Source organism: Aotus nancymaae, unplaced genomic scaffold (assembly GCF_030222135.1).
Source record: "Aotus nancymaae isolate 86718 unplaced genomic scaffold, 86718_ANA_hifiasm-v0.15.2.pri h1tg000019l, whole genome shotgun sequence".
Classification (NCBI taxonomy): Eukaryota; Metazoa; Chordata; class Mammalia; order Primates; family Aotidae; genus Aotus; species Aotus nancymaae.
In genome coordinates, this window is record NW_026988431.1 from 7,906,266 (window position 1) to 7,925,192 (window position 18,927).

The 18,927-nt window shown below is 36.7% G+C and overlaps 1 long non-coding RNA gene across 2 annotated transcripts; it reads right to left on the reverse strand.

Annotated features, from left to right (window-relative positions):
• Positions 1 to 214: 214 nt before the first annotated feature.
• On the reverse strand, positions 215 to 13,444 carry LOC105705651 (uncharacterized). 2 transcript variants are annotated; one of them, XR_001104722.2, is made up of 5 exons: positions 13,302 to 13,444; positions 11,807 to 11,932; positions 2,803 to 2,956; positions 2,060 to 2,218; positions 215 to 586 (listed from the first exon to the last, which is right to left on the reverse strand). It is a non-coding gene; the product is annotated as an uncharacterized LOC105705651 (long non-coding RNA). The 2 variants fall into 2 exon arrangements; XR_001104721.2 differs by having other exon boundaries at positions 2,060 to 2,956.
• Between the last annotated feature and the right edge of the window lie 5,483 nt (positions 13,445 to 18,927).

Sequence of the window (18,927 nt, forward strand, 5' to 3'; positions counted from 1 at the left end):
AAAGATCTACCAACACATATTAATAATAGTCAGCTGGAGCCGAGTTATAGCTGCTCCCTTCAGATATGCCAAGTACGGTATCACCTAACATCATTTATAAGTTCTTGAAAACTGAAGCTTTAAATGACATGATGTATAATTGTTGCTGAGCAATGTGCTCACTTCCCGATTAACATAGACACAAATACTATGACACCAGTTTTGTTTTTTTTTAAGGCTTTATTGTGAGGTTGGCTGGCAAGGAGACGGGACAGTACTAGAGGTAAAACAGACATCTGGAGTCTGGGGCTAGTTTTCTGGGTTAGAGAGAGCAGGCTGGTATGCGAAAGTGCTGGTGGGTAGGCTTTGATTGGAAGAACTTTAAACAAGACCGTATACGGTAAAGTATGGTAAGGGATCCTAACACCTACCATTCCTGAGCTTGTACCCCTTCACTTTTGAAAGTGTTCTGGCCTTCAGTTCTGACCAAGTCTTGATACATTTGTTCCATGAGGGGAGTGAAACTTCAGTGCCAGATTTTATTTGAGGTTGAAATCTTTTCTGTGCATATTTCCACTGTATGACTTGCAATTTCTTCACTCTGTGCCTGTAAAATAATTTAATATCCTGTTATCAGTAGAGTCAAGCCAGTTAAAACTGGTTCAGTAGTTACATAAGAAGACCAATTTTATAATAGGCTAATTGACATAAACAAGAGTTAAGTTCCCATGGCATATTTCTGGTCACAGAAACATCATCAAACATCTAAATAAAGGCAAAAAGACTTCTAATATTAAACATTGAAATAAATGTGAGCTATACATACAAGTCAGAAAAAGTAACAAAAATAAGTAAGGTAACTATTTACCCAGTCATTCCTGTTGAGGGTCATGGGTGACCATAGCCCATTCTAGCAGCTGGGTCACGAGGTGGGAACCCCTGGGAGGCCAGGTCTCACTAACGCAGGCCTCCATTACAACTGGCTCAGCACTGACTGAGCAGCTAGGTTAAATATTAAAAGCTGATTGCACCAGTGCCCTTACACAAAGGCTGGAATGTAACAAAAGCCCACGAAGAGTTTTGCCTAAGCCTTTCCTGGGTCTTAAAGCATGACAAAATAATGAAGGAATTAACAGGACCCATTTAGGATTAAACAAGTTTTATTGGGAGATCTGAACAAACTCCCCAGGCCTCCATAAGCAAGTTTATTGCAGGTCTAAAGGAACTCCCCAAACCTCCATGATTTACCAGGAGACCAGAGAAGGGTAATCACCCCTGCACCTGGACCCATTTAGATTAAGTAAATTTACTAAGGCTTCAGAAGAAAGTCTTCAGGACTCAGACCTTAGTTATAGATTGAAAGAAGTTAATCATTTATGTCTTTAGATGAATGCATACTTAACACATAAACATGTAGTTTAGAAGGTATATAAGCTCTGGAAAACTTTGTAATTTTGTATTGTTCTGGAAATAATTTCCAGGCCTTCTCCCTGCAACCGGTTACATAAATAAAGACACTCTCCTTCCCAGTTCATCTGCATCTCATTATTGGGCTTCAAGAAACAGGAGTGTGGCCCTGAGTTTGGTCCGAGAACAAACTCTCCCTGGGCAGGACGCCATTCCATCACAGGACGCACTCCCACACACATCCACACTCACTCAAATGGGGACAATTCAGATATGCCAATAAACCTAACATCTTTGGGATGTGGGAGGAAGCCAGGGTATCTGGAGAAAATCCATGCAGACATGAGGTGAACACGAAATCATGAAGACAGTGGCCCCAGCCCAGAATCAATTTTTTTTTTTCTCATCGGCATTATACTAAAATGGTACTGAAGAAAACAATGTTATTCCAGGACCTGCTGTACTCTGAAGCACACCTCAGTGCTTACCACAGACTCTTAATATTAACTCAGGTGGGTTCTCTCATTTATTTCACCTGTCTAGTCCCTGCAGGCATTTAAGTTTTTAATCACCGGCCTTAAACTTGATTGGTTAATTGTCCCAGAGACAGGCAGATCGTCAAAGAAGCAAAAGCACTCATATAATAGCCACGTAGCCACGAGGAACCACCAACCTTTAAAATAACACAAGCCATTGCAGAAACGTAGAATGGGGCCTCAGAAATCATCCGGTTTTCTTCATTATGATAAATGAGGAAACAGAGGCCCAGAGAGGTCAAACTTTGAGCAGATCTTGATGCCCAAGAAGGTCCTCCATCTCTCCCACTGAGCACCTACCAGAATATATATTTGTGAGTTCGCAAACATTGCATTGTAAACCTGTTTACAATGTTCTGGAATGTTTTGAAAACATTTTTTAAAGCCTAATTACTAGGAAAAAGCAGTATTTCTAACCACTTAAGTGCAACTGGGAAAAAAAAATCTCTAGAATAAAGTTCTCATGAGGCCAAGACAAGATGTGAAGAACTGAAGTTGCCTAGGTCAAGAGTCAGAAAATTGTTTTAGTAAAGGGCCAGGATAGCCAGTATTTTAAGCTTTGTGGGCAATATCGTCTCATGGCAACCACTCAACTTTGCGGCTATAGCATGCAGCATCCATGGGTAAGTAACTAAATTGGTGCTACTCTGTTTAAAAATAAACTTAATTTATGTACACAGAAAATTGAATTTCATATAATTTTCATGGGTCATGAAATTGTCTCTTTTTTTTTGTTGTTGAACCACTTAAAATCTAAAAAGTATTTCCAGCTCATAGATCATACAAAAACTGAGTGTGGACAGGATTTTGCCCTTGGGCCATAGTTCGCCGATCTCCGGCCCAGATCACAAGGGTAGATAAGAGGAGCAGCCAAACCTACTTGTGCTGGGATCCCAGGGTTTTGTTCAGTCTGAATACAAGATTTCTCCTCCTAACCAGACCGGCCTGGTGTTTTCTTATGGTATTTCAATTATCTTACAGTTTGTCAAGTTTATACCATTTACTCATCTTCTTGGCTGATCTTCACAATTATCCTGTGAGGTACATAGGGCAGTTATCTATGTTATATTTCAAATTTGCTCATTACCTGTACAGATTATAATGACAATAATAAATGAGAAATTCACTGGAAATATCACCACCTGAATAAACAATATTTGACATTTTTCTCTATATTCCCACATGCCTTTTTCATATTTATGCAGAATTCTACAGAATTGGCACCATAATAGGAATATAATTGTATATTCCAGTTTTTCGCATAATTGATCCATGTATTATAATTTACTACTAAATAGACCTCATGGTAAATATTTAAGATACTGTGTGATATATCATTATTTACTTAATCTTTTCTCATTTGTTTGACATTTAAGAAGTTTCCAGTTGTTTACTATAAATACTGCAGTGAATGTCTTTTTTACTTTACTTTTATATGAGTATTTCCTAACAATATTCCAGAAGTGAGATTACCAGATAAAAGGACAGTAATACTTTTTGATTCTTAATATGCTTTGGAAACTTCTTTCAAAAAAATTACATGAAAGTCACTGGTAATGAGCTTGATAGAAGGAGAAAGATCTACGATTCTATGGCACTACAGGTTGACTAGCGTTAACAATAATTTATTGCATATTTCCAAATAGCTAGAAGAATGGATTTTGAATGTTCTCAACATAAAAAAAATTTTAAATGTTTGAAGTGATAATTATGCTAGTTACCCTGATTTTATTGCTACATCTGGTATGTATAAAAACTCACTATCTACCCCATACATATGTACAATTATTCTGTGTCAAATAAAAATTGGAAAAAGAGAAAATAATGTATGCTATCATTGGAGAAAATTTGGAATATGCAGAAAAAATACACAGGAGAAAACAAAATATTTTGTTTATAAAAAACCACCAGAATTAGCCAGGTACAGTGGCATATGCCTGTAATCCCAGCTACTCTGGAGGCTGAGGCAGGAGAATTGCTTGAACCCAGGAAGCGGAGGTTGTGGTGAGCAGAGTTCATGCCATTGCACTCCAGCCTGGGCAACAGAGCAAGATTCTGTCTCACAAAAAAAAAAAAAAAAAAAAGCCACCAGTAATGTATGGATATACCAGAAAAGAGTTTTCATTAGCACAGGGTTAAAAGACTGGGTCATGGAGCAGCCCAACTCTGTCATTGACTCTTGTGTTACTTTCAGAGTGTTACTTCTACTTTAAGCTTCGATTTCCTCATCTGTCAAATAAGGACAATAATATATGTTTTATGTTAGGATTAAAAGAGATGATCTATGTAGCAGTGACCTATGATAAACAACTTCCAAATCCTAGTGAAGGTTATGTCATGATGATGATAATGATGATGATAGTGGTGACAATGAAGGTAACGATAGTGGTGATGATGAGCTTCAGTTTATTCATAAAGAACCCGGATTCAGATTAGTTAAGTGTCTTGCCTAATGTCACACAGTCAGCTGAATAGCATTTGGATTCTAATTCATGTCTTTTGTTGTTTATCTTTGACGGTAGCCAGGGATCTTGTGGAACATTTAACATATAAATAGTTTAGATTTCTTGCTTACTCTCAAGAACATTTTGTTTTCAGACTGACGTCTAAGTCTTAGATATCAGCCAATCTGTTCTTTCTGTATCTGAGGACCCACTGGTCCAGCTCTAACCTTGCTACACAAAGCCAGATGTGAAATTTTTTCTTTGCATTTTAAAAATTAAGCAAGTATCAGATGAGCACTATACAGCATAATCTTTGTGCCTTCCAGCACTCGCATCAACCTAGTCACCAAGCTTGCCACAACAGCCTTTTATTTCTAACAGTATTTACTTTGCTATTTAAAGTAGATGTTGACAGGTTTTAACATTGAGTTCATTTATATTCATAATCTTTTATACAAACTCCAATATTTCAAGGTTAATGAAATCAGCACTTCCAAAACTGAGAACTAATATCCAAGAAGAATTCATATATGTTAAAAATATTACTTTCGAGTGTAAATTAGTTCAACCGTTATGGAAGACAGTGTGGTTATTCCTCAAGGACCTAGAAATAGAAATTCCATTTGACCCAGCAATACCATTACTGGGTATATACCCAAAGGATTATAAATCGTTCTATTATAAAGACACATGCACACGTATGTTCGTTGCAGCACTGTTTACGATAGCAAAGACTTGGAACCAACCCAAATGCCCATCGATGATAGCTGGACAGGGAAAATGTGGCACATATACACCATGGAATACTATGCAGCCATAAAAAATGAGTTTATGTCCTTTGTTGAAATATGGATGAATCTAGAAACCATCATTCCTAGCAAACTGACACAAGAACAGAAAACCAAACACCACATGTTTTCACTCATAGGCGGGTGATGAACAATGAGAACATTTGGGCACAGGGAAAAGAACAACACTCACTGGGCTAGGTGGGGAGGGGGTGGAGGGGAGAGGAGGAGAGGGACAGCGGTGATGGGGGGAGGATGGGAAGGGATAACACCGGGAGAAATGCCTGAAGTAGGTGACGGGGTGGCAGGAGTGGGGAGACGGAGACAGCAAACCACCATGGCATATATGTACCTATGCAACAATCCTGCAGGATGCAGGATGTGCACATGTACCCCAGAGCCCAAAGTACAATATATAGATAACTTTCTTCTTGTTTCTTCTTGTTCAGAAACAATATTCCTAAGAAAAGTGAAAATTATGGTCAGTAACAACATGAGAATTTAATTGAGAATTAACATGGAAATTTTCACGTGAGAAACATATAATCTATATTCTATAATCTTATTCTGAATGAAACACAAAGATATCGTCTACAGACTTTCTTGGCAGCTTTTGCCAGTGCTTATTCGCTTCTCCCAAGATGGTTTTTTGCTTGTCTACTTATTGAAGCAGTTGTGTTCTGGGTGTTAGTTGCACGGTAATAGTTTTGATTTAAACTATGTGAAGAAAAGCTGGTTCTAAGAATTAATAACACTTGTGTTTATAGATGGGTGGCATTTGAGAATTGAGAGCATGTGTCAGCAAACTTTTTTAAACAGCTAGATAGGAAAGATTTCAGGCTTTGCGACAAAAAGGTCTCTGTTGCAATTACTTAAGTCTGCTGTTATAACACAAAAAGAGCAATAGACAATGTGTAAATGAATGGGCATAGTTGTGTTCCAATAAAATCATTCTTTTGTTTAGGCAGAGTCTCACTTTGTCACCCAGGCTTATGGAGTGCAGTGGCACAATCACAGCTCACTGCAGCCTCAACCTCCCAGGCTTAAGTGATCCTCTTGCCTCAGCCTCCAGAGTAGCTGGGACTACTGGCGTGCACCACCATGCCTGGCTAATTTTTTAATTTTTGTAGAGGTGGGATCTCCCCATGTTGTTCAGGCTAGTGTCAAACTCCTGGCCTCAAGTGATCCTCCCACCTCAGCCTTCCAAAGTGCTAGGATTACAAGCCACCATGCCTGGCCAAAACTTCACTTTAAAAAGCAGATATTATGCCTGCAAGATATAGTGTGCTGACCTCTGGTCTAGCAACTGGTAGAGCTTGTCCTAGATGTCAGTGGTACTGGTCATATCTTAATATTTTGTGGCACTTAAAAACAATTTAATGGCACATGTTTCCTGATTTTGCTGTTTTCTGGCACCTTGCAACCAAAATACGGTACAGGCTTCTTAAGAGTGGGTGAGAGTTATGATTCTAGACTTTGATACCACGTAAGTTTTTATGCTTGGTGATCCTCATCAGCTTGAGTACTTGTGGCATTTACAGTTCTAGAAGGTGGTAGTTTATGGCATTAAAGGTAATCTGCCAATCTTAAAATCATAGTCCTTAGTCCATAGTAAACACTCAGAGAATGTTTGTTGAGTGAATAAATGATCCCTACCTGAGTCTCCAAAAGGTGCTAAAAATTATATCTCTAATATTTTCTAATTTCTCCACTCCATGTTGTTTATTCAGTAGCTGGCAAGTTAATTTGGGAAAAAAAATGAGAGAATTTGACTATGTGGTTTGGATTTTCATTAATTCATACTGTCCAGATTAGTTAAGGATCCTGGGATACATAGGATTTGTTAAGAATATATAGGGGTATAGAACTACCTCTAACTAGCATGTTAAATGTCATATCTCGGTGTCTAGTTCAACTGCTTTATAAATATCTCTTATTGAAACTTGTTATATTTTCCAAAAGTGCTATAGAAAAATGTCTCCATGCCTCCCAAAAAGAGAATGCTATTATATTGATATCCTACTCGTCTCATTCTTAGATAAATAAATATAGAATTGTGTCCCTCTTCTGCACCATTTTGAGAATGTGCTACACTGGGTTTACAAAACTCCAATTTTATGAGTAGAAGTATAAAATAATGACAGTGAAGTAAGGTCTGCAGTTGACTTGAGAACATTGTTAGAAATAGACCATTACTTTGAAAACATACACACACAAATTCATTTATCCTTAATGGATTTCTTTTTTGAGTAAAATAGCTAAGACAAGGTGGAAACATTTCTATAGAAGAGGGAATTTGCAAGCTCCACCGAAAAGACATATTAACTAACCAAGGTTTTGGCACCATCATGTGGCCATTTAGATTTGTTTTATTTTATTTTTTCCAGATTTGTTGAAGTATGATTTACAAATAAATATTGTATATATTTAAGGTATACATTGTGATGTTTTGATATATGTATACAGTGATTACCATAATCAATATAATTAGCATATCCATTACCTCACATAGTAACCATTTTATGTTATGTGTGTGCGTGGAGAGAACACTTAAGATCTACTCTCTAGACAAATTTGAAGTATGCGATATATAATCATTAACCATGCTGTACTTTAGATCTCCAGAACTCATTCATCTTACAACTGAAATTTTATACCCTTTAACTAATATCTCCCCATTTCTCCTACACTTCATCTTCTACTCTCTATATCTATGTTTTACATATAAGTGAGAGCATGTAGTATTTATCTTTCTGTTCCTGCCCTATTTCACATAGCAAAATATCCTCTGGGTTCATTTATGTTATCACAAATGTCAGGATTTTCTTGTTCTTTAAGGCTAAATAATATTCCACATTTCCTTTACACATCCATTCATCAATGGACACTTACAGTGGCTTCCATATCTTGAATAAATGAATAAATGCTGCATGAATGTGGGAGTTGAGATATCTGTTTGAGACAGTAATTTTATTTTCTTTGGATATATACCCAGCAGTGGGATGGATGGATTGTATATAGTCCTATTTTTAATTTTGGAGCTACATCCATACCATTTTCCACAATGGCTGTACCTCCAACAAAGCACAAAATTTCCCTCTTCACAGCCTTGCCAACACTGGTTACCTTTCAACTTGTTGATAATAATCATCCCAACAACTCTGAGATTCTATCTCACTGTGGTGTTGATTTGCAGTCCTCTGATGATTAGAGATGTTCTGTATCTTTTTATATACCTATTGGCCATTTATATGTCTTCTGTGAGAAAATGTCTATTCAGTTTCTTTGCCAATGTTTTATTTAGGTTTTTTGTGTTTTGCTATTGTGGACTCTTATATTTTAGATAATAGTCCATCATAGGATATATGGTTTGCAAATATTTTTGCCCATTCCATAAGTTGTCTTTTCATTTTGTTTCTTTCTTTTACCATGCAGAAGATTTTTAGTTTGATGTAGTCCATGTGTTGCCTAGTACTTTTGGCAAAAAAAAAAAAAATCATTACCGAGGCTAATGTCAAGGAACTTTTTCTCTATGTCTTCTGGTAGTTTTACAGTTTCAGGTCTTATGTTTAAGTCTTTAATCCATTTTGAATAGATTTTTGTGCATTGCATAAGATAAAAGCCCAATTTCATTTCTTTGCATGTGGATATTCAGTTTTTTTAACACTATTTACTGAAGAGAATATTCATTCATCATCATATATTCCTGACACCTTTGTTGAAGTTTAGTTGACTATACATGTGTGAGTTTATTTCTGGGCCCTCTATGCTTTCCATTGGTCTGTGTATCTATTTTATGGCAATATCATATTGTTTTAGTTAATATAATCATTGTAATATCATTTAAAATCAGAAAGTATGATGCCTCCAGCTTTGTTCTTCTTTCTCAAGCTTCCTTTAGCTATTTGGTGTCTTTTGTGATCCTATATGAATTTAAGCATTTTTTTTCTGTCTCTGTTAAAGAATGCCATTGGAATTTTTATAGGGATTGCACTGAATCCATAAATCATTTTGGGTAGTATGGATATATTGACAGTATTAATTTTTCTGATCTATGAACATGGGATATTTTCTCATTCCTTTGTGGTTTCTTCAATTACTTCCGTCAATATTTTATAGATTGAGGATACAGATCTTTCACTTCCTTGGTTAATTTTATTCCTAAGAAATACTTAGGAATATGTTATGATATTATGCCATGATAAATGAAATTGTTTTCTAGATTCTCTTTTTGGATAGTTTGTTGTTAGTGTATAGAAACACAATTGATTTTTGTATGTTTGTTTTGTATCCTGCAGCTTTACTATATTTGTTTAACAGTTCTAACAGTTTTTTGGCAGAGTCTTTATGGTTTTCTATGTCAGATTATGTCATCTTCAAACAGAGGCAATTTAACTTCTTCCTTTCAAATTTGTACTACTTTTATTTCTTTTCCTTGTCAAACCACCCTGGCTAGAACTTCCAGTACTATGATAAATAGAAGTGGAGAGAGTGGGCATTCTTGTCTTATTTCTGATCTTATTCCCACAACTCCACACAAGTCAGAACCCATATCTGGAAATAAAGGTGGCATTTTTCAAAATAATATTTCAATAAAACCTGTTCTCTGTCTTTTAAGGGACAATTACTATAATCAAATTATTATCTGACTTACAAAGTTATTTTGCCTATTTTGAATCCAGTTATTGTCAAGGTTTCTGGAATTTACTGGCTAAATGTCTTCTGATAACTTCTCTCTTCTATCTTTCCCTACTGCCAGCACCCTAGTTCAAGTGCCTATGTTTTTTTCTCAGCAAATATGTCTCTTAACCTCCTAAACTAATTTCCCTAAATAAAATACACTCTTTATTCCCTCCAGTTCACTCTCTACTCCACTGCCAGTGATTCCTGTTAATGCAAAAGTAATCATGTCACTCCTAAACTCCAATTAAAACCCTTTAGTAATACCTCACTTCTCCTAAGAAAAGTTTCCCAATCCTAGCATAGCACATAGCACACAGCCACATAGCACTGTTCAGAACAGTAGCCTCTACTGTACAAGCCTCCTGTGATTACTGAGCACTTGAAATGTGGCTTATCCAAATGAAGATGTTCTGGGAATGTAAATGCATTACAGACTTTAAAGACTTAAGACATAAAAATTAATGTAAATTATCTCATTAATGATTTTGTAGAGATTACATGTTGAAATAAAAATATAATTGGTTACACACAATATATTATTAAAATTACTTTTGCTTATTTCTTTTTACCTTTATAATATAGACCTAAAACTGAGTATATAGTGAAGCAAACAAGTAGTTTCTTTCCCTATGGAGCTTACAATCTCATGGAAGAAATTGGGGATAAACAATATATTTCAGATAGAGAATGCAACATAGTGACACATGCTAAGGAGAAGAGGAATATGAGGTGTCAAGACAGGTGGTTGCATTTTAGGTAGCAATTTTAGGTAACGCATCATTGAGTAGATGATTTTTGAGTCCTAAAGAAAGACCGTGGCCAGGCGCGGTGGCTCACGCCTATAATCCCAGCACTTTGGGAGGCCGAGGTGGGTGGATCACGAGGTCAAGAGATCGAGACCATCCTGGTCAACAAGATGAAACCCCGTCTCTACTAAAAAATACAAAAATTAGCTGGGCATGGTGGCGCGTGCCTGTAATCCCAGCTACTCGGGAGGCTGAGGCAGAATTGCTTGAACCCAGGAGGCGGAGGTTGCGGTGAGCCGAGATCGCGCCATTGCACTCCAGCCTGGGTAACAAGAGCGAAACTCCGTCTCAAAAAAAAAAAAAAAAGAAAAGAAAAAAAGAAAGATCGTTATAGGAAAATTGTTACAGAGGAAAGGAAAATTGTTATAGGCAGAGGAAAAAGTAAGGGCAAAATCTATAAGGGCAGGAGCAAATCTTGTTTACTGAAGAAAGTGCAAAGAGGTCAGTGTGACTTAAACTCAGTGAACAAGGGGATAAGGGTAGAAATGGAGGTCGGGCAACAGCATGTACCAAATCATTTAGACTCTTACAGGCTGTGCTAAAGGCTTTAGCTGGGTGTGTCAGAAAACTACCAGAGACCATAAATACCATACTTATGCAAACTCAGACATTTTTTCAAATTCTCATTCTTGCCAAGTTTTAAAAAAATACATGAAAACAAGAAAAGAAAATTTTATCTCCAGCCAAACCCCTTCCCTGACTCTTTATCACACATACATGTACACATGTGTAGATATACACCTATATGTGTGTATGTTTATACACACAGACACATACACACACATAGGTATTAAATCACTTTAATCACTTACTTGATATCTTCCCTTGGTTGTCTAAAAGCTCTTTCTGACTTTACATATCCACAATTAATTATTGATATGCCACCCCTCATGACCTGTTTCTCATTCAGGATTCCTTTTCTTACTAAATTGCATTTTTGTAAAATCATTCAGCACCTAAATAAAAATAGCTTTTAGTTTCAGCTCTGATATATAGAAAGAGTAGAAGTCATTACTCCCATCTTACAATAATAAAAAGCTGAACAAACTGAAAATCCATGACTTAAGTTGGACCTATTAGAGACTTAGGTAGCAGGGTAAATAACTGCCCCGAAATCTAGAGAGACAAGTACATCCAGAGACTCATAGCCAAGATCTGCTTACCTGGAGCAGAAGCTGCTGGAGGCATAAACATAGCCATAAGTTCCACATGGTGGCTATAGTTAGATCGAGAATTTCATTTGTCAGCAGCACCTGGCAGATGTGGAAGGCTTTTTTAAGAAATGAAACCTAGAAGTAAAACATTTTACACAAGCCATGAAACCAAAAAAAAAAGGTGTGACTACATAAAAATGAAGAACATCTGTATAACAAAAGAAAAGAAAATGTTAAAAGATAACAAGAGGCCGGGCGCGGTGGCTCATGCCTGTAATCCCAGCACTTTGGGAGGACAAAGCAGGTGGATCATGAGGTCAAGAGATTGAGATCATCCTGGCTAACACGGTGAAGCCCCGTCCCTACTAAAAATACAAAAAATTAGCCAGGAGTAGTGGCAGGCGCCTGTAGTCCCAGCTACCAAGGAGGCTGAGGCAGGAAAATCACTTGAACCCGGGAGGTGGAGGTTACAGTGAGCCGAGATCGCACCACTGCACTTCAGCCTGGCACAGAGCGAGACTCCATCTCAAAAAAAAAAACAAAAGATAACAAGAAAACTGGAAGGAAATGGCTGCAATATGGGTAACCTAAGGTCAATATACATAATATTAGGTTGGTGCAAAAGTGATTTCGGTTTTTGCCATTACTTTTAATTATTTTTAATGGCAAAACCGCAACCAATTTTCCACCAGCCTAATACATAAACAGCACCTACAAATAATCTTTTAAAAGACAACTCAGTATATTGAAGGGTAAGCAGGCACTTTGAAAAATATATATTTTAGAAGGAGTCTAACAGATTGAGAAAAAATTTTTAAAAAGAGAACACTCAGTGTTCAGCTGGATGTGGAGAAAAAGGCACTCTAAAACAGCATTAGTAGGAATGTATATTAGTAAATCTTTCTTGGAAGGCAGTTTGTTTGAGCCAGGAGTTCCACTCCTAGAAAGGTATTAAATACTAGCATGGACATAAGAAATATAAATAAGAGCAAGTTCTTTTAACGTTGTTTCTAACATGGAAAAATTGGAAACAACCTAATATTCACTACCAAGAACTGATATAGGTAGGACATATTCATTCAATAAGATTCTGTGGAACTGATAAAAGGATGGTTGTAATTCATCTATTGCCATGGGGAAAATGTCCACAATTTGTATTTAAATGGCAAAAGCATGGTAAATATTGACAGTTTTATTATCTCAAAACAAGGGATTTAATTTATGTATTCAAGACTTCTTTAATGGCTCCACAATGGAGTTTTACAGTTTTCTTCCAAAAGGCCCTTTACATTTTTGGTTAATTTTGTTTCTGAATATTTTATTTTGTGATGCCAATATGAATGGAAGATTTTTTCCATTAAATTCCCTGTATAAATTTCTGTATAGCTTATATAAAACCTCTTATTGTGTATGTAAGAAATCCTCTGATTTTGTATGTTACCTTATAATTGGGCACCTCAATAAATCATGTTATTGTTTCTAGTAGTTTGATAGCTGTACCTACCCATTCTACTTTTTATGTTTCCTTTGGTATTACTAGAGAAGAGCTGTTAAATATGACTGCAGTTCAGTGGAATTTTATTGCTGAACACCTGGGAAAAGAGAAAAGGGAATCATAAAATTACATATATTTGGAAACAAAATCAAACAATTATATGGCCCCCAAACTAAGGTTCCTAAAGTCATTCTCAGTCTAGGCAGTGGTGCTCCCTCATTTTTTTAGGCAAACAAATCTTTCTGCAAATGAAACTTTGGACAGGAGCACAATGTCTTTCTGCAAATGAAACTTTGGACAGGAGCACAACTGAGCTGATTTGACTGACCCTGTGGGTAAGGGCAGCTGCAGCATCCTGGGTAAAGGGGAAGCCTCCTCTGAACGTTTGAGAGACTTGAGAAGAACAATGCACCATGCACATTGAGTGCTTGGTCTGAAAATCTGTACAGCTTTCTGCTCCTCTTCCCCTTTCATTCCTGAAGATGGAGCTCCTGAGGTTGAGCACACATTTTTTTTCTTCTTTAGTCTCAGCTCTTCTCTAGAATTTGTATTTCTCTTCTGCCATAAAGATCAGTCTATTTCAATGATTAGGGTCCCCAAGATAACTTTTAGACACAAAAATGGAATTTGTTCACAGTCTCAGTGGAATATTTCATGATCATCTTATCCTGGGATTTGATTTGGCTTCAAAGAACCAGAAAATAAAACACTGTTCATGATGATTCTTTGCTTTAAAATTTATGTAATCAATTCTTGAGAATTCTTGTCTTTTTATACTTAAAAATATACCACAGTAATGAAAATTCCATTGTTTCTGCTGATTCTATGTCCTCCTGAAAGTTATCAATTTAACAAAGATCTCATAATGCCCATAGTCGCTTGATAAGGGAGAGCTTCTCCACTCGTCAGGAAAATCAAATCAAATCAAAACTGGAGAGAAAGCAAAAAATATTAAAACAGTCTAGACCCAGGGTAAGGCTTTACAAGAGCAGGGCTTTCAATTGAAACTGTGCCTGGTACAAATCATTCTTCAAGGTCTATTTACATAATTGGCTTAACTTTGAGGTCTGCTGTCTGGCAAGCACCCGCTTAGAAATTTGGTTCTTCCAGTCCTATGTTAGGCAGAGCTGGCAGCTGTGCTTTGAAATTTCTCCTTTTACTATCCTGGCACACTTCTACATGTGCTTGCATAAAATTCCATCTGGTAGTATATGGGGTGATTTTCACTGGAAGACTGCATTTGGCGAGTAGATGAGATAATGCATCAAAAGTTTTCCACGTGATGAAATTGCCTCTCCTAGCATTATACTTTTTGATTAACTGACTAGGCTAAACTACATTGTTTTTGAGCAAAAGCTTTTGATTCAAATCATGTCTTATGGCAGAAGGAGCTGTCTTGCTCTGAACTATCACACTGACCGGGGGGCTTTCTGCAAAATAAACTCTGTCAGCTGCCAGAAGCTCTATAGAAAGTAAAGTATGGCACAGAGATTAAGTGAGTGTGTTTGATAACTGCTCTGCCACAATTGGTGTAAAGAGAATAAATATCCAGCTGAGAAAATTATAGGTATCCAAACTCACATTACTTAATTAAGCTTAGCCAAGACTGAATGCACTTGTCGTTTTGCCCAGAGCATGCCCTGCTTTCATTTCTCTTTCTTAAAATGTTGTTGTACACCCATCCTCAGACTTAGGTTAAGCAAACTAGGTTAAATTCTCATTTTCTGTCTGGGTTTAAGTGTAGACTTAAAAGCTACACAGGGCAATGCTTCGTCTCATAGCTCGATGCCATATATACAAGTTCTATTGCTATCATTTTCTTTGTGTCAGAGAACTTCCCCATTGATTCTGACTATATTGCGCATTTGTTTTATGCATCAGGTGTTGCTTATGAAAAGTCTCATATCTTCTGTTTTTCTTTCTTTTGTAGATAGTCTGTGCTTTTGTTACTGGTAGATCCTAGGATTGTTTGTATTCCTAGTGTTTTGAGAGGTTTTTTCCCCCTAGTGTTAACACTACAATTGGTTCATATTTGTGAAAGGTGTAAGGTCTGTGTTTAGCTTTATTTTTTTGCATATGGATTTACAATGCTTCCAGTACCATTTCTTTTGCTATGGAATTGCCTTTGCTCCTTTGTTAAAGATCTGTGTGAGTCTATTTCTGGGCTCCTTATTCTGTTCCATTGATCTATGCCAATCTTATGTGTCTATTCTTCCACTAATACCGTGTTACCAGTTTTCCCTCTGTCTTCATTCATTTTCTGTCACTGTAATAGACTACCTAAGACTGGGTAACTTACAAAGAGAAAAGGTTTATTTCTTCCAGCTCTGGAGACTGGGAAGTCTACGATCAGGAGCCACATCTTGTCAGCTTCTGGTAAGGGCCTCATGATGTGTCATAACATGGCAGAAGGCATCACAGGGCAAGACGGGTACACTGAGCCAAACTGACTTTTGTAACAGATTCGTTCTTATGATAACTAACCATTCCTGTGATAATCCATTAATCCATGAATGTATTAATTCATTGATTAGAGCAGAGCCCTTATGACCCAATCATCTCGTAAAGACCCCACTTCCTAATACTGTTAGACACTGGGACTTCAGTTTTGACATGAGCTTTGGAGGAGCCAAACATTCAAACCATAGCACTCCCCAAGAAAGGTTTACAAATATACATTCTTTTTTTTTATGTTTGGGGTATGAGTTATATAGATAAACTCATGTCAGAAGGGTTTGTTTACAGACTGTTTCATTGCCCAGGTATTAAGCCCAGTACCCAATAGTTATATTTTCTGTTCCTTTTCCTCCTCCCCCACTCCACCCTCAAGTAGACCCCCGTATCTGTTGTTTCTTTCTTTGTGTTCATAAATTCTCATCACTTAGCTCCAACTTATAAGTGAGAACATGTGGTATTTGGTTTTCTGTTCCTGTGTTAGTTCGCTAAGGATATAGCTGCCAACTCCATCCATGTTCCTGCAGGAGTCATGATCTCATTCTTTTTTATGGCTGCATAGTATTTCATGGTGTCTCTGTACCACTTTTTTTTAATGACATTGTTTTACATTGACCTTTTCCCTACTTTCCTGGAAAGACTAAATGTTATCTGTCTTTTTAAATTTTTTTCCAATCTGTTAGATTCCTCCCCCCAAAAAAGCCTTTCTTTTAAAAAAAAGTCTACTTGCACTTTAATGTGATATATTCCTTTGTATTTTTAAGTGATTTATCAGTACCATTTACATGTTGTGTTGACCTTTTGTTACCAATTTGCAACTATTTCCTTCCAGTTTCTTAGTTGCCTTCTAGCTTTTTTTTCCTTTTAGTATACAGAAACTCTTCATTTTTATGTAGTAAAACCTGTCTTTTAGGTTTTATGTCTGACATAAACGTTTTACTTCTGCATTTGGTTTCTTACTTAGAAAAGCCTTCAACATCTACTAGGTGCCTGCGAATCAAATTCTTAATCTAATTGTAGAAGCATGTGGAATGTGTGGCTTACATATTTTCATTTGAAATTTTCACTTTCTCATCTGAATTTTCTTTTCTTTTCCACATTTTTACTTTTCTTAATGTTATTTAATATCCAATCTACCTAATATATGTAATACCACCTCAATAAATCTTTGTTTCTCACAGGAAAAATGCTTCTAGAATAAAGTGAATAAACATAAACATACATTCCACTCCTAGTTATTTACTCAAAAGAATTGAAAGAGGCATTCAAACAAAAAGTTGTATGCAAATAACCATAGTAACACTATTCATAATGGCCAAAAAGTATAAACAATCTAAATGTCTATCAAATGATGAATGGATAAAGAAAATGTGGTAGATCATACAATAGAATATTATTCAATCATAAGTAGGAATGAAATACTGATACATGCTACAATCTGGATGAACCTTGGAAACAGTATGCTAAATGAGAGACCAGACACAAACATTTACCTATCATATGATTTCATGTATATGACATCAGGAGTAGGTAAATCCATAAAGACATAAAGCAGATTATGGTTTCCAGGGCCTTTGAGACAAGCGTAATAGACTGCTTAATGAGTATAGAGTTTCCCTTTGGAGTGGTAAAAATCTTTTGGAACTAGATAAAAGCTATAGTTGCAAATGTTTGTGAGTATACTACATGCCACTGAATTGTACACTTTCAATGGTTTTTATATGTCACCTGAATTAACTCAATTTGTTTTTCAAAACTACAAATATATCAATAAATATTTCTTTCTAAAGTGGAAATCTTAATCTCTACCTACCACAAGTAATTGTTCTACTGCTTAGATGATATACAGTAAGTAAAAATATTATATAAATACAAAATATCATTATATATTTATATATTACATATATAAATTAATATAATATATTAGATTAATATAAATGTAATATTATATATTTATATATCACATAAATATACACTAATTATATCATGGTTAGTTTCCTATCTAGAACAAATTTTACCTTCCTTTCAAACCTCTCAACTGTGGTTCATCATATGTAAATATGTTAGGATGACAAACCACTTGGTCTTCACCAGTGCTCTGCCTTAAATTTCAATATAAAAAAGGTCATGGTTATAATTCTACCCCATCTGTGAACCTGCTCCGATTAGAAGCAGGCAGCTGATATTCCTACCAACTAGATTGCAGACTGTGTGGGCCCTAAAAAGCACAAAAGGGAATAACTGTGAGCCCTTCCCTAAAGAAGAGTTCACTTCAGTGCTTCCATGATAGTGTTGCTGTTGCATATCGTTAATCAAAAATTAAATTTTTGAATATGTATTTCAAAATTTTTGAGCACCAACTATAAGTCAGTCACCGTTCCAGGTACTTGGGATACATTCACCAACAAACTAGTCAAAGATGCCAGCTGTTATGGGTCTTGCCTTCTGCAAAGGGTGAGAGAAAAATAAATAATAAAACTTAATAAGGAAGTAGATTTTATAGTCTGTTGGAAGGTGGTAGAGTGCTGGTGGAGAAAGAAAAGCTAAGGAGCATTAGAAGTCTAACAGGGTGGCATTTTTAATGAGGTCATCAGGTAAGCCTCTGGAAGAGTGGCATGGAACAAAGACACTGAGGGAAGAGTTAGACCTCTAGGGCTCTAACACTCATCATTAGATAAGGACTGCTCTAGGCCGGGGACAGTAGTTCACGCCTGTAATCCCAGCACTTTGGGAGGCCAAGGCAGCCAGATCACCTGAGGCCAGGAGTTCGAGACCAGACTGGCCAGCATGCTGAAACCCCGTCTCTACTGAAAATACAAAATTAGCTGGACAAGGTGGCACATGCGTGTAATCTTAGCTACTCAGGAAGAGGAGGCAGGAGAATCCCTTGAACCCAGGAGGCGGAGGTTGCAGTGAGTCAAGATTGCACCATTGCACTCCAGCCTGTGTAACAGAGCAAGACTCCATCTCAAAAAAAAAAAGATAAGGATTGCTCTGGGCAGAGCCTGCCTGCTCCAGAAAGAGCCTGTGCAAATGCCCTAAGGCAGGAGAGCAGTATGGTGAGAACGTGTGTGTTGGTAGAGAGTAGAAAATGAGAAAATGATACAAAGTCAGGGGAAAAACACCTTTGTGTTTTTTATTAAGATGAGAGAACAAGGAGCCATAGCAAGGTTTTGAGAAG